We start from the raw sequence: 16,318 nt of genomic DNA, 5'->3' as shown, positions 1-16,318 counted from the left end.
AAAAATGTTTTCTACTGTCAGACATTAATCGGAATTGAAAGTTATTTATTTTTTATACTCTGCATTCAGGCAGCTCACATTTAGTGCAAATCGGTACAGTACACGAAACTATTTAAATATTGCTTTCAACTTTTTTAAGCCTTTTGTTTTACCAGACTTCTGTGTTACTTCACTATGCAATTTACTGAAGGCTAGTAATTATTAGGACATGTGGTAGGCGTTTATCACCAGTAACATCACACAACCCACTCTATGATCAAGATACAATAGGGCAAATGGTACAATTAAAGGCATATTCTTTGGTGCATAACAATAGAAGCCTTGTGACATGGCAAGATTAAGAAAAGACTCAAACATCTTTAAAACTACTCATTACCACCAGTTAAAATGTGCATGTCTGACCTTTATGGTAATCAGTAGTACTCCACTTGTGCACTATAGAGCTAAATAAGCCTTATTTTAGAGACACAGAATTCTTTGCAGTGACCTGCAGTTAACTTAGCTGATCTTGGAGCTGATGCTTACAATGAATCAAGCCATCAGTGGTCATAATGATAGGCCATCATCTTTATCAACCAGTTTATGATGACAGGCAGAAAACAGTACTGTAGATTTTCCTGCCAAGTGGAGTAGTATTTAAATGTTGACTGCTACATACATCAGATTAACAAGGTTGCAAAGTTACCGAGAATCCCATTCCCTGAGGTGCAGATTCACCCTGTGGTGCTATTATACAATAAGGTATATCAAAGATAATTGCTTAGTTTATTATCCTGTTGTCTTTTATGTCAGCCCCTAATTGTGAATTCAGAAGCCTCTTGATCTCCCAGTTCCTTATGGACCTGTTATTAACCCCAGTCATTTTAATTAGGATTTATGATTGTTTTTATTATTAAAGTGCAGAATTTTTTAAAATAGATGTTTCCAAATAACCCACAATTTCTTCTTATGGCTTCAGTAAAAGAGAGATTGATGGGATATTCAGTCAGCATTGTAAATACATGTCTCTCAGGCTCCTTTTCCATCCTCTGACAAAATTTGGCATATCAAGATTCAGAATTTGTTACCTAGAGATTACTTTAATATTTGATTAAAGAGCATGTAAACATGCAAAGATTTCTGTGGTAAAACCAGATTATTATAGTTCTGTATTATATCTGATTTTATAGAACCATGTCCACAAGAAAGTACAAGGTGGCTATGTCACAGTGGCTGTCTTCCCCACAGCCCTGAAGTATGGTGGTCAAGCTTCCGCAGTTCTTGTCCTGCACTTGCAGGGAACAACTTAAGCACATTCCCATAAAATACCACATGAAACCTACAGAACCTAGAAACAGTTAAAAAAACTATGGCCTGGCTAGTACAGATAAGTAGTCATTCATAATTCCTCCTAATGTATACAATATTAATCTGTATGTACCTAGAAAATCTGACTACTTCCTATACTTCAAAGTCATTGCCTTTGCTACGAGACCTAGAAAGTGCTTCAGGATTCATTATGACATGTGGAATATATAAGCAATAAGGCATGACAGGGAGTGTGGTTATCATAAGATAATCACACCCCTGGGTCATTACAAAGCATGAGGTGCAGCCGAGCACCTCTCATTCCCCCTGGGGTGTGATTATATCATGATAAGCACACTTCATGCAGTTACCTTATTGCTTTTATAAAAAGTCTTTGTTGGGAAGAAAAACTGTATTTTTTACTTAAAGATGATAAAGTTGGCAGTTTACAATGTTGAGCAGTACTTTCTGCTAAACTCAATGGTTTATATGTATTAATCTACTCCTTTAGAATGTGCATCTGCCAAAGCTGATCCGAACTCATCAATCAAAGGGGGTTTCCATAATTCAGCATGTGTTCAAATGATCCGTCTGGAAAGAACATCTGCAGCTCCCAGACAATTCCATAGCCATTGATTGCTCACTGGACACCTATTTTTTTTCTCAAGAAAAAAGAAAGGAAGAAAAAAAAAACACAAAAAACTCAAACAAAACAAAACAACAAAACCAAAAACAAAAAAGAAGACAACAAACTACGTTGCTTAACTAAAAAAAGTTAAATGATGTCTTAAACACATACATTTCAAGCAAAAGGTAGGCTTCAGTAACTGGAAAAGAATTCAACCTGCAAAACAAGAAAAAGTTTCTAACTTGCTTTTGCCCCTGGTAGATGTTCTTCCACAAATTAAGGGTGACAACTTAATTTAGGGTCCTAGATAAACTACAAAATCCCACTGCTGTCATTCAGATTGTAGCCTAAGGGGTCTAATGTGATCTTTTGGATTTACAAACACCTGCCTTGGATTATGCCATATGTCTTCTTAGTGGCTCCAGGGGTGTATGCTCTGTCCAGTATTCGGCTCATTTTGTGCTTTAAGAATGCATAACTGCACACAGGATATGAAGGTTTGCATCCATTTACAATTTATCAAGTGTGATGGCCATGTTCTGATTTCAGAGGCATTCAATGGTCTGGAAAGGGGCATATGTATGGGCTGAATTTGGCCCTGGGCCATTTATGAATATAGGTAACACTTTTCACCTAACATGAGCAAGTCACAAATTCAACTGTTTAATTTAAATAGGTCCTTGTCACCGTATCTTCCAGATTTAAGAGGCAGGGTTAGGAACACTGTCAGTATCCTAGATGAAAAAGAAAAATTCCACTAGCCTTCTATCTTCCAATATTTGGTTTGACACGGTGCTCTCGCTACACAAAGATGCATAAAATCTTGCTTCTTCCAACAACAATTTGAACTCTGCCATTTTCTCTTTCCATTTTAATCATATAGAGGCACAAGATTTTTATATACTTATTTGATTTTTCCTTTTAAATGTTGCCAGTTTCTCTTTCAACTGGAAATTTGTTTCTTAATAAAGAATATTCTTTTAAAGTTGCTACCCATAGGTTTTATAAAATATTTTTTATATATATAAGTAACTTGTATTACATTACAATTATTCTCCAAAAAGGGAAATTATATTCAAAGATATATTTCTGAAGCATTTCCTTAGAAGTCTATAGATTTATGACAAAGCATCTGTCCTTTCAACTAACAATGACACTAATTACAAGTTAATTTAATAATAGTAATAACAGAAAGCAATTGAGAAATAACAGGTGAGGATGTAACATGAGAATATAAAGCTAGTAATTTTTTGGCTAACTTTAGCATTTTTCAGATGACACATTTTTATATAACAAATTTCTTATTTGACGTGATTCACAAATAACTTTGTAAACAGATTCCTTATCTAGAGCAGATGGGTTGAAAGTGAGTTGTGGTTACTCACTTCCCTACAATTAGGCAGAAACACCAGACATCAAAATAGTGAAGAAGAAGTAAACTTTAGCTCCTTTGTCCTTAAAGCTTTTATTTTAAAGATTTCAGCTAGTAAAATTACTATCTGATGGTTCCTAAAAGCATTCCTAGTATTTTTATAGCTGTATAGGTACTAACATACACATATAGACTTCTGCCAATATATCTGTGTTCAGCAAATAAAATTTTCTTCAAAAACTCCTACTTCACATTTTAGATGAATCTTTCATTAATTAAATGAGATCCTGTGTATGCAAGGATTACCAAGCTGAACCAGATTCATTTTCCAGTTTATTTGAAACTATAACAAAGGGTAATACGATGCTTGTGTATGCAGAGTCAACCTTAATTCTGCTACTGTCTACTTTAAGAGTGTTTTACTTATGTCTTATCATTCTTTTAATATAGACCTATTGTGTATGGTATAAAATATCTTGGTTCCACACCACAGTTAATTATTCATAACAGTATCATCAAGTGCTTGTTGATGAATTACAGGATAGAGAGAATGGAATGTATGAGGAAAATCAGGAAGTTGGAATTTGGGAAGAAATACAGTTTGTGTTAATGAAGTACTATATAAAATAAATGCAATACCAGTGAAATTTATTTATTAATGCACTTCTACATATCCAATTTGTTCAGGTCCTGATCTGCAGTGAGGACCTTCCATAGAGGGATGAATAGACTAGTATTACATAGCATAAATGGAGGTACATTCAAGTAACTCTCAACGGACAGGTGACTGCCAGCTTGGAAAAACTAGGCATTAGGATGCATTTGCCCAACAGATTTCCAGCACTTTCTGCATAAAAGCATCGGTGGGTATTACCATATTTAAAATCTGTTAATTCCCTGGACTGGTAACCATGGCTACACTTGCCCGGATTTTCTCTTCTCCTCTGCAGTTGGAGCCCAGAACAGCAGGGGTAAGTAGGCTTAGAAGTGGCTAGTAATGGATAGCCAGGGCTGCCTTATTCCAAGGAGTCTGGGGAAGGCTTGTCAGCTAGAAAGAATTTAGCAGGAACACAGGAAATGTCTTACTAGATAATAGTTTCTGAACAATTCCCTTCATTTACTGCAGTAATTGCTACCTGACACTAGTCAGCACTACCTGCCTCCTCAGGAAGCGGGGCAAGAAACTCCACTTTAGTCAGAAAGCAGACCATCTGTACCCAGGAAACTGACCTCTCTACTCCAAATAGTTGAAGATGAGTATGAAGTCTGAATCTGAAGGGTTTATATCCTTTCCAAGACTGTTTTTTTTCTGATGTGTGGGGTTTTGGGTTTCTTTTTTCTTCTTTCAGGATTAACTGGTATAAGTCTGGACACATTTGTTATTCACATAAATTTCCATCCTTTACTGGAATTCTTTTAAACTTATGACCTACCTGACATAAAGGGGAAAATCAGATTCTTAGCCTAATCTGTGTGTGAAGACATATTTCTGTTTATTAGATTTGAATTTGCTGTTGTTTATTTTTGAGCACCTTCTGCTTTGCAAGACTAGAACAGACCACCCTCATCTTCCTTTGTTGTTTTATCTGATGTTAAATTGTTCTTTTTTATTCTCTTCTCTAAAATAAATAATACTAAATTCCCATTGCATAGTTTTAAGATGCCCCTCTTGTTTCTCAGCACCTTTTCCTTCCTCTCTTATAGGTCAACAGCTCTACCAAGTATTTTGAATGAAGTCATGTCTTCGTTTCATGTAACATCACTAGAAAGTTTTCATTCATTCTCCATCTTGTTAACATATGAATATTTTCTTCCCTTTTTAAAAACAATCATACACTGAGTAGATAACTTCCCTGAGCTGTCCATAAAGTATTCAAGGTTTCCAAAATGATGTTTATTGAATTTTGTCTGTCATGCTGTTTCCTACCATCTATGTTAAATACGTCCTCTTGAAATTCCTCACAAGCTTTACCAATTTTCTGCAAAGTTTGCTTCCTTGCTTTACACTACCCCTGAGGCAATCACATCCTGATTCTATACCAATCTTCTGTTCATTTATAATATATTTTAAAATGTAATTTATTAATAACTATATCACATAATACAGGACTACAGATTAATCCATGAATCCATTGCTAGTCTCTTTTATGGAAAAAAATATTTTTTTTTACCAAAACAATTCTTGTCTGTCATCCAATACCCACTTAGAGACTCTAACAGCCTACCTCAAGGTAGGCCGGTAAAAGGTTTTTAAAATACAGAATTTAGAATATAAAACTTTGTTCTCCTCCTTCAAGAAATTCTAAAAAGTTAGTGAAATAGTTTTGCATTGTAAAGCTTGCCCTACTAGAAACTGTTTAGTATCTTCCAGTGACTTTGTTACTCTTTTCTAAATTTTGTCAACCAATTGGGTTCATGCAGCTTTTACTGGCTGTTAATTCTCTTTCTAAACACAAATATAACATTTGATGCCTTTCAAATTTAAGTCCCATACTTGTTTCCTAATGAGAATAACAGACAACATATTCACTAGTCACTTGACCAGTTCCTATCTGAACTCTCTCCAACTTTAAAGGATTCCTCCTAATACAAGGCATGACATTCTCACATGTTCTGGGCCAACTTCAGGTCTGCAAGATCTTTACAGGTTTCACATTTTCTGTTAGGAGAGACACCTGGTTCCCCATAAGGAATACAAGTAGTTGGAATAAAATGGCTAGATCGACTAAATACTTCTCTAGCAAACAATAACAGGATTCATGAACTAAGAAACAATTAATTAATAAACCTATAAATAAATTAGTTTTACTAGTTTGAACCAAAACTATATGGTCAGAGCCCACTGTTGCCCACTATCGCTCTCAGGTACAGAGCCCAGAGTCACTCTGCCTCAACAGCAATGTGTCTGAGAGCAAAATTATCTTTTTTCTACTCCCAGACACAGTGTTGCTGACATATAAAATATATTAAGATTGGAGCAGAACTGTAATTAGGATAAATATTTGATGTCCAAAGTGCTATCATGCTAATATAGATGGGGAAGACACAGATTTGTACGTGGGTAGTGTATTGTTGTTGCAGTCTTCTTATATGTCTGTTATATTTTTAAAGATTAAACAAGTAAGAAAGATGGACTGTAGCAGGCAATATCAAAACAGCTTTACTTGAACGGAGTTGCTAAAAGAGCCTTTCAGAAAATGGAAGCAGTAAAGCAAATAGTTACACCTTGGGAACAATACAGTACCGCAACCTATCAGTAATGATGGAATTAGGCTCAGCAGAAAAAAAAAAAATCATACTTTCTTACTGAGACCTGGTCTGTACAGAACATCTGATTATAGGGGATGATTATAGGGGATGATGTGGGAAACACTAAGAGGCCATGAAAGATCCCATAATGCTAAGTCTAATCTGTTGTATCTTGCTTTAGTTTCAAAAACTGAACCCTATTTCTCTCACTCAATTCCAGTTCAGTCTGGCATTCCATATGCAGTCAAAATTCCCCTTAAACTAATAACAGCTTCATCTAAATGTGAAGCAACGGTTTAGTAAACAAAGGAAGAGTATTTTGTTTTCTGAATATAGATATTTTAGCAAAAACGTGTATCTCTGCTTCAGCATATCCACAATTATAAAACCTTAATAATGACTATATATAAGAAAATTGCAGAAGTGTTATTAGTGGCAATTTTAAAGGCAAAAACCTGCAAAATAAAAGAATATAGATTTCTCTTTTCACAGGGATTTACAGTACTCATCAACTTGTATAGTTCACATTAGCATCCAGTGACATTGCTTTGTCTGTATATATTTCTAGCTGTCAACAGAATGTCCTGAGGCAATCGCATCCTGATTCTATAGCTATCTTCTATTCTTTTATAATACACAAGGGTCTAATTTTCCATCAGCAAAGCATGAAATCATGTAAGAATGCCACATAACCAGCATGTGCAAACAAGTAGCACTTTTTCTACACATAAAAATGCTTCATAAAATAACAAATAAATTAAATCTTCTTGTTGAAGTAAAGCACTTGAAAACTGAGACCTTTTTTAGAAATTAGAGTTCTCAGTGCAGAAATGGCCACGCCACGCTGTTTCTCTAAACACGTGCACCACCTTGCAGGATTACTTTGTGCAGTAAAATCATTTCACTCGGGCTGATGGTGGAGCTCTCTGTTTCCTGGAAAAATAACACAGTTGCAAACATCAGGCATATTAATTAAATTAACATAAATATTAAACAGCTAGCAAGTTAACAAAAGAAGCGTGCTTCAATTTGATGATGCCAGCTTTTTGTTCCAAGAGTAGCAGCCTCGGTCTGTGTGGGTTCCTATAAAGTACTTTGAACTGAATTCACTGGAGCAGAACGGGTACAGTGACTGTCATTTGCCACTTCCAACATATTTCTGTGGAGCAGCCAGAGAAAACACTAAGGCTCGGCAATTAGACAATTTTAAAATGTACCAAAATATATGTGCAAAATATATCTGCAGACTCCACCTCCCTATCTGGAACATACGTCTAGTTCTGCAGCACTGTCTGCCATCACCAATGACCTCCTTAAGCAGCTTGTGTTTGCAGTATACTTGAACCATATTCAAGACATATGTCTTCCTTGCTAGAAGAACCACAAAGCTCAGTTTAGCCTCAATGTATTGACTACAATTGCCAAAATCATATTCTTCTTCCTAGCTTCTCATATTTCTACAACTTCAGGGGATTTTTAACACCCTTCTCTACATAATGTACAGTTTATTTAGCACATGGCTTTCAGATGTCTGGCTGCAAAGTAACCTGCTGTAATTTAAGGCAAACATGTTTTGAATAAAATAGCTAGTGCTTTTAATCTCTACTGCATCTAGTACAATGGAAGCTTTCAGAATAAATGGATTTTCCAGGATGAAGAGGACCACATAGTCTCTCCTCACGAAAAGAACTGACCTAGAATTTACATGTATATCTTTCAATAAATTTGCTTTTGTCAGCTCCTCACCATCACAGCAATACCTTTGAGAAATGAGCCTGCACGTGACAAAGTCAGCCAGCACACACTTGTTTTTCCAACACACTCTTGTTTATGGAAACATTTCCTAAACATTATGAAGTAAAACAGAGGCATTATTTTATTTGCCTTCTAAATTCAAGGAGAGAGGAGCCAGGATAATTGTTGCCAAAACATATCAGATGTGACCGAAGTGCTCAGTGATGACTCACTGCAAGAAAACAGCACTAGGCTTGCAGGGGAAAGTCCTGACCCCCCTCCACAGCTGGGGCAGCCCTGCCCACACTGGAACTAACGAGTGTGTGAGGCTGCCGGCCCACACAGGTGCAAGGATCAGCTCAGAAATAAATCCTACAGGGCAGGAGCATTGAGAGTTGGCATCACCACAACCAGGCCTAAGCACTCATTAATCAGGAACAGGTTTTCAGCAAGTTTTCACTGTTAACTGGTCCACAGAGGCCAAAGGAAAAAGACCATCTGCAACATCTGAAAATCTGTCCCTCCTATGTTCCCCTCCTTAATAATGGAATTAAAGGAAATAATTACATAGCAGACAAATACCCTTCATAGAATCATAGAATGGTTAGGGTTGGAAGGGACCTCAAAGATATCGAGTTCCAACCCCCCTGCCATGGGCAGGGACACCTCCCACTAGACCAGGTTGCTCAAAGCCCCATCCAGCCTGACCTTGAACATTTCCAGGGATGGGGCATCACCAGCTACCCTGGGCAACCTGTTCCAGAGTCGGACCACCCGGATAGTAAAAAATTTCTTCCTGAGATCTAATCTGAATCTTTTTTCTTCCAATTTAAAACCGTTTCCCCTTGTCCTATCATTACCCCTCCTGGCAAAGAGTCCCTCCCCAGCTCTTCTATAGGCCCCCTTCAGGCATTGAAAGGCCGCTATAAGGTGTCCGGAGCGTTCTCTTCTCCAGGCTGAACAATCCCAGCTCCCTCAGCCTGTCTTCATAGGAGAGGGGCTCCATCCCTCTGATCATCTTCGTGGCCCTCCGCTGCCCCTGTTCCAGCCGGTCCATGTCCTTTCTGTGTTGGGGACTCCAAAGCTGGACACAGTACTCCAGGTGGGGTCTCACAAGCACAGAGCAGAGGGGCAGAATAACCTCCCGAGACCTGCTGGCCACACTTCTCCTGATGCAGCCCAGGACACGGTTGGCTCTCTGGGCTGCCAGAGAAAGAGAAGTCACCCCGTAGAACTGAATTCATCTTGGATTTGAGTAAATTCACTTCAGCGCTAGATCTCTCCTACATCACCTTGCACTCTGCAACGAGTCTGTGTAAGCAGAAGCTGGGTAAACAGTCCAGCAAGCAGTCTGTGCACCACACCTGTGCTGTTACCACGAAGCAAGACACTCAGTTCTGCTGTGCCTGCCAGAACTGAGGCAGAGGGACACCTCTGCTTTCACAGCCCTTCTGTCTCTAGCGTACAACAGGCACAACAGGTACTACAGGACCTGAAACACGGAAGGCTGAAAAGGTTCAGCCACTGTATCTGTGGTCCGCTTACCTGAGATCTAGATGAAAACCTGGAAGGGCAGCAATGCATGGTGTCTCCTCTAAGAAGCACAGTCACGCTCTAACTTACATGTGAGGTATATATATATCTTGTCAGCAACAACAGCAAATGTAGTCTTCCTTCAGCCAGATCAACAAGAAAATCAGAAAACTTGTGATAGCAGTAAGTTGGAGAAAACAAGACAAAGGCAGTATGTTCACTTATGCAATCCTGCTTGTACTGTTTTTTTGTGGTCTATCAGCCCTTGAATGATTTTCTGTCACTCTTTAGATTGTGTTGTGGGGCATGCAGAGTCAGAATATGTGCCCTTTCAGGAGCAAAGTTTCATATCTCTCTGCCATACCTTCTGCAACTAATAAGTAAATAGTGTTCTTAAAACTACATAATCAAACTTAACATTTCTTATTTAATATACGTCTTCTGATTTACACCACTGCATGTGGTGTGGTAGTGTCAAATGCCAGCTGTGCTTTAAGGCAAGCCGGCAGACCCGTTTTGTATATTTTATATAAGCCGCATGTTACACTAAGATTCTGCATATTCCAAACTTTTGTATAAATTTTTTTCTATGAAAAGAAAAATATTGTTTCTAGCTTTCATAGTTGTGAAGAAAACGTGCAATTGCTAACAGACTGTAAACGGGTGCAATGCCTAAGGCTGGAAACAGATGGAAGACTGGGCTCAGGAAGGCGACAACTCTAGTACTTTTTCTAAGGTGCCTTGATGCTGATATTAAAACCTAATGATGTCACTTTAAAACTTAAGGCTATGTATTTTGGTGAACATTTAAATAGATAGGCAAAGAAAAGTGTTGGAATTAAGCCCTCGTAAGTCATAATGGGAAGCAGAAGAAATACAGGCTGGAAAAGGGGAAAAAACCCCAATATTGCAGAAACACTACTGTTTATGAAATGCATGAGGAGCAAATAAGAAATTAATTATACATTTGAAAAAAAGTTAAAAGAATGGCAGGATTAGGAAATACTACAATGAGGGGAAATGGTGGCCATAAGTTTATGTCTCAATACAAGAAATGGCTTAGATAAGCACATTATTTTGAAACATCTAATATTTACTGTAGCTTCTTTTACAAATGCTATCATACCTAAACTATCCTTTTTATAATGTTTTTTGTTGAAATGAGCTATTTTGACAATTTTCAGTAAATGGGCACTTGAAAGAGTAGGGTGAATAAGCTCACCCCAAAAAGTCTAATAAACTGTAAAGATAGCTTCAGCTTTTTCTGTAGAAGGAGCTCCACAGCTTGGTAAGAGTGTATTTATGGAGTGACACCACTGATGTTGAGGAATCCACATCAAATTGTATGTAGTTTGACTTTCTTTACTCTGGCTGGTTGCAATGGGGTCCCAGAGCCTCAATGCCCACTGTCATGTGGAGAACACAAATTCCAGCATTTCTTGTCTCAAAGGAACAGAGACTGTGATCCCTAAGATACTCCACAAAGTGAATGAAAGCTCAGTAAGAGATGATTATCAGGAAATTTTCTCTTGAACTCAAATAAAACACCGAAGTAGGTGCACTTTGATTTGCTTGTGTAAAACCACGCATCTCTACCAAAAGCTGGGTGAGAAGGAGGGGCTGCTGCATGTGCTGTGTGCTTCCCTGCTGTGCTGCTACCAGCCAGCTCTTCCCATATGCTCTTTCCCAGCTGTGAAACTACTGGAAGAACTCCAAAAAGGTGCCTAACCAATTGGCTTAGATCCTCCTGGGACGAAACTGTAGTGCAACTGGATGCAAGTTCTCCCCACCTTGCTGCAACTTGGCTGGATGTAGCTGCGTACCCCTGAAACACCAAAAGCATGTGGTTATTCTGTGCATGCCCTCTTCTTTCACTTAACATACCATGGTTTTACCCTCACTTCAATATCTTTACTCTTTTCCTGCACCAATGTCTGCTGATACATTATTACACCTATGATAGCCTTTGCACTTCCACAAGAGCTACCTGGCAGCGGAGGAATAGGGTTGCTGATACTGGATCTCCTTCCATCTCTTTTCTTCTCACAACTTTCTGTCTCTTTTCTCGGCTGCTGGATGCACCATCCTGGCAGCAAGCCAGCAGAAAGAGCAGCAAGGGAGTGAGACAAGGCTTCCCCCTCAATTAGCATTGAAAGTTTCCCCAAGGTAGGGGGAACCACGGTAAAACATGATTAGATCCAACGCCCCATATGTTTCTATACCTGTATTACAGATAGATAGAATTTGGGATCAGAGGGATAGCTATACAAGTGCAATGCAAAATGCTTAACAGGTGTGTAGGATTTGACTGTCAGGGTTAGCTGCCTCTCACAAGACTTCCTCAGCAGCATCCAGTGTGAAGGTATATGATCTGCTCACCCAATGTCACTGTTTGGGCTGGGTCAGCCAATGACAAGACAACAGATGTTCTCCCCCCAACTCTCACTCCAAAGAGAGGAAGAAAAGAGATTAAAATAGAGTTCCAAGTTTAGGAAAAAACTAAACTACTTTAATGAAATATTAATAAGTAAAATAAAAAAGGAATAAAGAAATGGATACAATATATATAAATATATAAAAAAACCATATCAAGCTGCCAGGGATTCATCACCAGCAAAGTTCCAGACTGGTCTCAGTGATAAATGGGAACTAGATTCAGATCTTGATTTAGGAACCCACAGATGGGGACCAAAGGTAGGTAAACTGACAGAGTCCTCCTCAGATGTCAGTCACTGGAGAGAGAGAGAGTCACTGAAGATACCGTGCCATTGAAAAAGATATGAAGTCTTTTCCTCCCTCAGCTTTTATGCTGATTATGGCAGATTGGATGGCATAGTCTATTGGTCAGTTTGGGTCACCTGACCTGTCCACTCCTCCCCACAGGTGCAACCCCTCCATGGGGTAAACAACCAAGTCAGCTGACCCTGGTTGCCACAGCAGGAAGTATAAGCAGGAATCTGTCTCTGATCCCCCCTAACTAGGGCACCCACAGACAGCAAATGCACTGCAATTAGAGCAGTAGGACTAGAAAGGGAGTGAGAGTAAGATTACGTTCCCAAAAGAGCTGAAAGATTATAGTCCTGGTTCTTCATCTCAGTAGGGTATGCTCACATCCCTACCTCTCCAGAAGCCCCACTGCACACAGCTGGTGGTTTTGTGGGAGGGGAATTAACTTCTCCTGTACATTTACTCAGACTCTGTTTACTCAAAGCATTCGCGCACAACATTCTCAAGGACAAAATATGCAGGCAGATGCAATTTTTAGAATAACTTAATTTCAGAAGTATAGCTTGGCCAGAAAATAGATTTTGCATGCCAGGAAAATTATGGCATTTGAGACATTAAAAAAAAATAAAAATCAAGCAATGAAAATACCCCCCAAAACCCTCACAAACCCAAAAACCAAAAACAAACCCACAACAACAAAAAAACCCATGAAGCAAAAATAAGAGCATTCAACTTTCTAAGTATCATTTTACAATGTTTATTTTGAAAAAATTTGCAACTTTTTATTTCAATTTTATCTATTTTTACAGACAACTAAATTAAGTTTCAAAACAACATTGAAAGTAAACAATGCATTAGTTGAAAAAGAGGAAAAACAGGAGCTCCACCATGGCAAAATGTTTTCTTTTCCCTCCCTGTCAGCCTCCCTCCTCATAATAAAATTATCTAAAAATTGTTATGACAATATGAAAGTGTTTGTCTCTCTGCCTATATGTGTGTGTCTTTATCTATCCACCAATGTTTTTATTTGGCTCACAAATTTTCTCATCATTTATTCTTCTAATATAAGTAAGTACAAACTGAAGTCCAAACTGGCTATACACCACACCAGTAGATTTAGGATAAAATAGAAAGGTTTAGCTCAACTCCAGGGATTATCAAGTCCCTTGAATATAAAAGTAGTTGAGGACAATTCACAATCTCAAACTGCTCAGGGTTTTAGATCACAAAGGAGCACAACATATTTATAAACCAACAGTGACGGATTTCACTTGGTCTGAGTAATAATGCAATTAAGAGTGCTAATAATGCCCAAGGAGAGTCTTTTCCCTGAAACCATCTTATCTTCAAGCTTCCTTAATGATTCTTTTATATATTTGATTATTATTATCATTCCTGAGACAGAGTCTGACAGTTTATTGATATCATTGCATTTTCAAGAAACATATCAAGAAATAGCACCATGCTACCTCCCAACATATTTATTAAATGCAGTGCTAAGCTGACAAGACACCAACAATATAAGCAGATGTTCATTTCTCACCAGGTCTATGCCATTCAAACCACTCATCCAGAGCCAGAGCTGCACCAGTTTTACACTAGAACATTTTAAAGAGACATTATGCACTTTCCCTCAGAATGGTCTAAAACCTCATTGCACGATTTTTTATTATATCCAAATGAGCAGCATCTGATTAGGTCCTGAGGCAGATTCACCTAGGTGTTCACAGGAATAGCAATGGGAGCCAGGGAAGAATATTTCATAACTGAAATATATTTTCCCTTGGGGGACACCACCATTTGATTTTGACATTTATTTGTCCTGTGCTGTAAAGGACAAAACTACAATTACACTTTTTTTTTTCCACTGTGCAGTGGGCACAGTGTCAGAAAAAATTATATCAAAGGTGGTGTGTTCTCACAAAAAATAACAAGCTTTAGAACCAAATTTAAAGAACATATTCAGAGTTAAGTCACACTACATTAGAAGAGCCTATTTGATTGAAAATGCATATCATAAATGTATTTTAGAAAATAACAGCAAGCATTAAAAGTAATATCTAGTTGGTTTTGTCTTAGTTTATTATTAATACTATTAGCACTATTATTAACATTTTACTTTTATTAGTATTTTTCATTGACAGCTTTACAAACAGGATTCATCAAAAATAATTCAGCTGCTTGAGCTAATTTCTACTTTATTTGTTATGACCTTTGGATGGTACAGGTTATGACTTGCATTTCAACCATACACAAATCTATTTTTAGTATGTACATTATTATGCAACAAATAGTTTTTCATTCTTGAATTCCACTGGTGCAATTCACACATCACGTAAAGGAATTTATTTACATTTTTCACAGGACTTGCTTGGAAAATGCCCATACTGCAAACAATTTATATGCTGTTATCGTATCTTTTCCTTCAAGGGTTCCCAAACCTGGTGCTCATAGTTTTCATAAATAGATCTGATGTTAAAAGAAAAAAAAAAAGAATAAAAGTATTAGGGAGTTAGTCATAAATTGCTATTTCATCCTCAAATTAGTAATATGTAGTTATTTACAAACCTCATCCAAATCTTCATCTAAACTAGAAGGGTCAGGCATGTTATCATGTTCTTTCCTGCCACTGAGTTTAAATGCAGCTGAACACGGACAGTTCCTTGGGTTAACAGATGTCTAGTACATAAAAATAACAGGTAAATTTCTTATAATCTTATTGAACTGCATAAGTTGGAATACATAACAAAAAAAAAAAAAACACGGAAAAAAATGAGTTAATGCTTGATAAAAATGTGAAAGAAAAAGTTCAACCAATTTTTAAAGAAATTTAAAGTTATATTTAGAGTAGAACTAGGCTGAATCAGGATACCGTGGTGTCTGCAGAAAGCAGACATGGTCACTTTGATTTGAATACACATCAAACCTGATACAAAAACAGGATGAGATCAAACCAAATACATGAAAAATGGAAAGCATTTTTTAATTTTGCTTGTTGTTGAATCTTACATCCACTGCTGATTTAAACAGTGGTGGTAAATCAGTAGATGGGAGTGATGACCCAGCTACTAGAACATTTGCTTCCTTCCTGCAGTGGGCTTAATTCAATGAAGAATTGCAGCACATCATTTTAAACACATGAATAGCCTCACTAAAGAAATAATACTATTTGCATGCTTGAATTACACACTTGCATTCTAAGCGTATAGGTCAACCAGGTCACCAAAAAGAAAATAACATATTAGTATGCAAGAATCTACCTAAGAACTGGAATACATATTTTATATGAATTGCATGTACAAGAGACATTACACTCAAGTCATTCAAAGTAGATGCTTCTTATTTCTAGAAAAGATATGGTAGTGAAAACACTCATAGAAGTTCTCGATGTCTGACTGAGCCTTTAGTCCAAAAAAAAGGCCGCCTCTCAAGAAGTGGAAGGCTCGGTGATCTTTATATCCACTTCTTGCTTAGTCTCTGACTCTGCTGACATTGTTAACAGGAATGCTAACAGGATCTATGGAAATGTGATTTTTTTTCAAAAGTTTAATCAGTGAATTTCCTTATGATTGTGTTGGATGGCTGCTGAATTGGTTTAGTAATAGATAACCAAATTTTGAAATTGTATCAAACAACTTTTTTTGAAAACCATTAGCCATAACTTTGTTCTCAGCAGTGCAATAGTGTGGAAACTTTGCTAACCAGGGATAGCTCTCAGTATCGAATTACTCATTACGTGATAGCTTGAAGTACAGTCGTCTTCGGTTCTGGAATTGGGGGGGGGGGGG

The sequence above is a fragment of the Calidris pugnax genome, unplaced genomic scaffold, assembly GCF_001431845.1.
Source record: "Calidris pugnax isolate Ruff unplaced genomic scaffold, ASM143184v1 scaffold44, whole genome shotgun sequence".
Classification (NCBI taxonomy): Eukaryota; Metazoa; Chordata; class Aves; order Charadriiformes; family Scolopacidae; genus Calidris; species Calidris pugnax.
The sequence above is the reverse complement of the archived record's forward strand: the minus strand, read 5'-3'. Positions refer to the sequence as shown.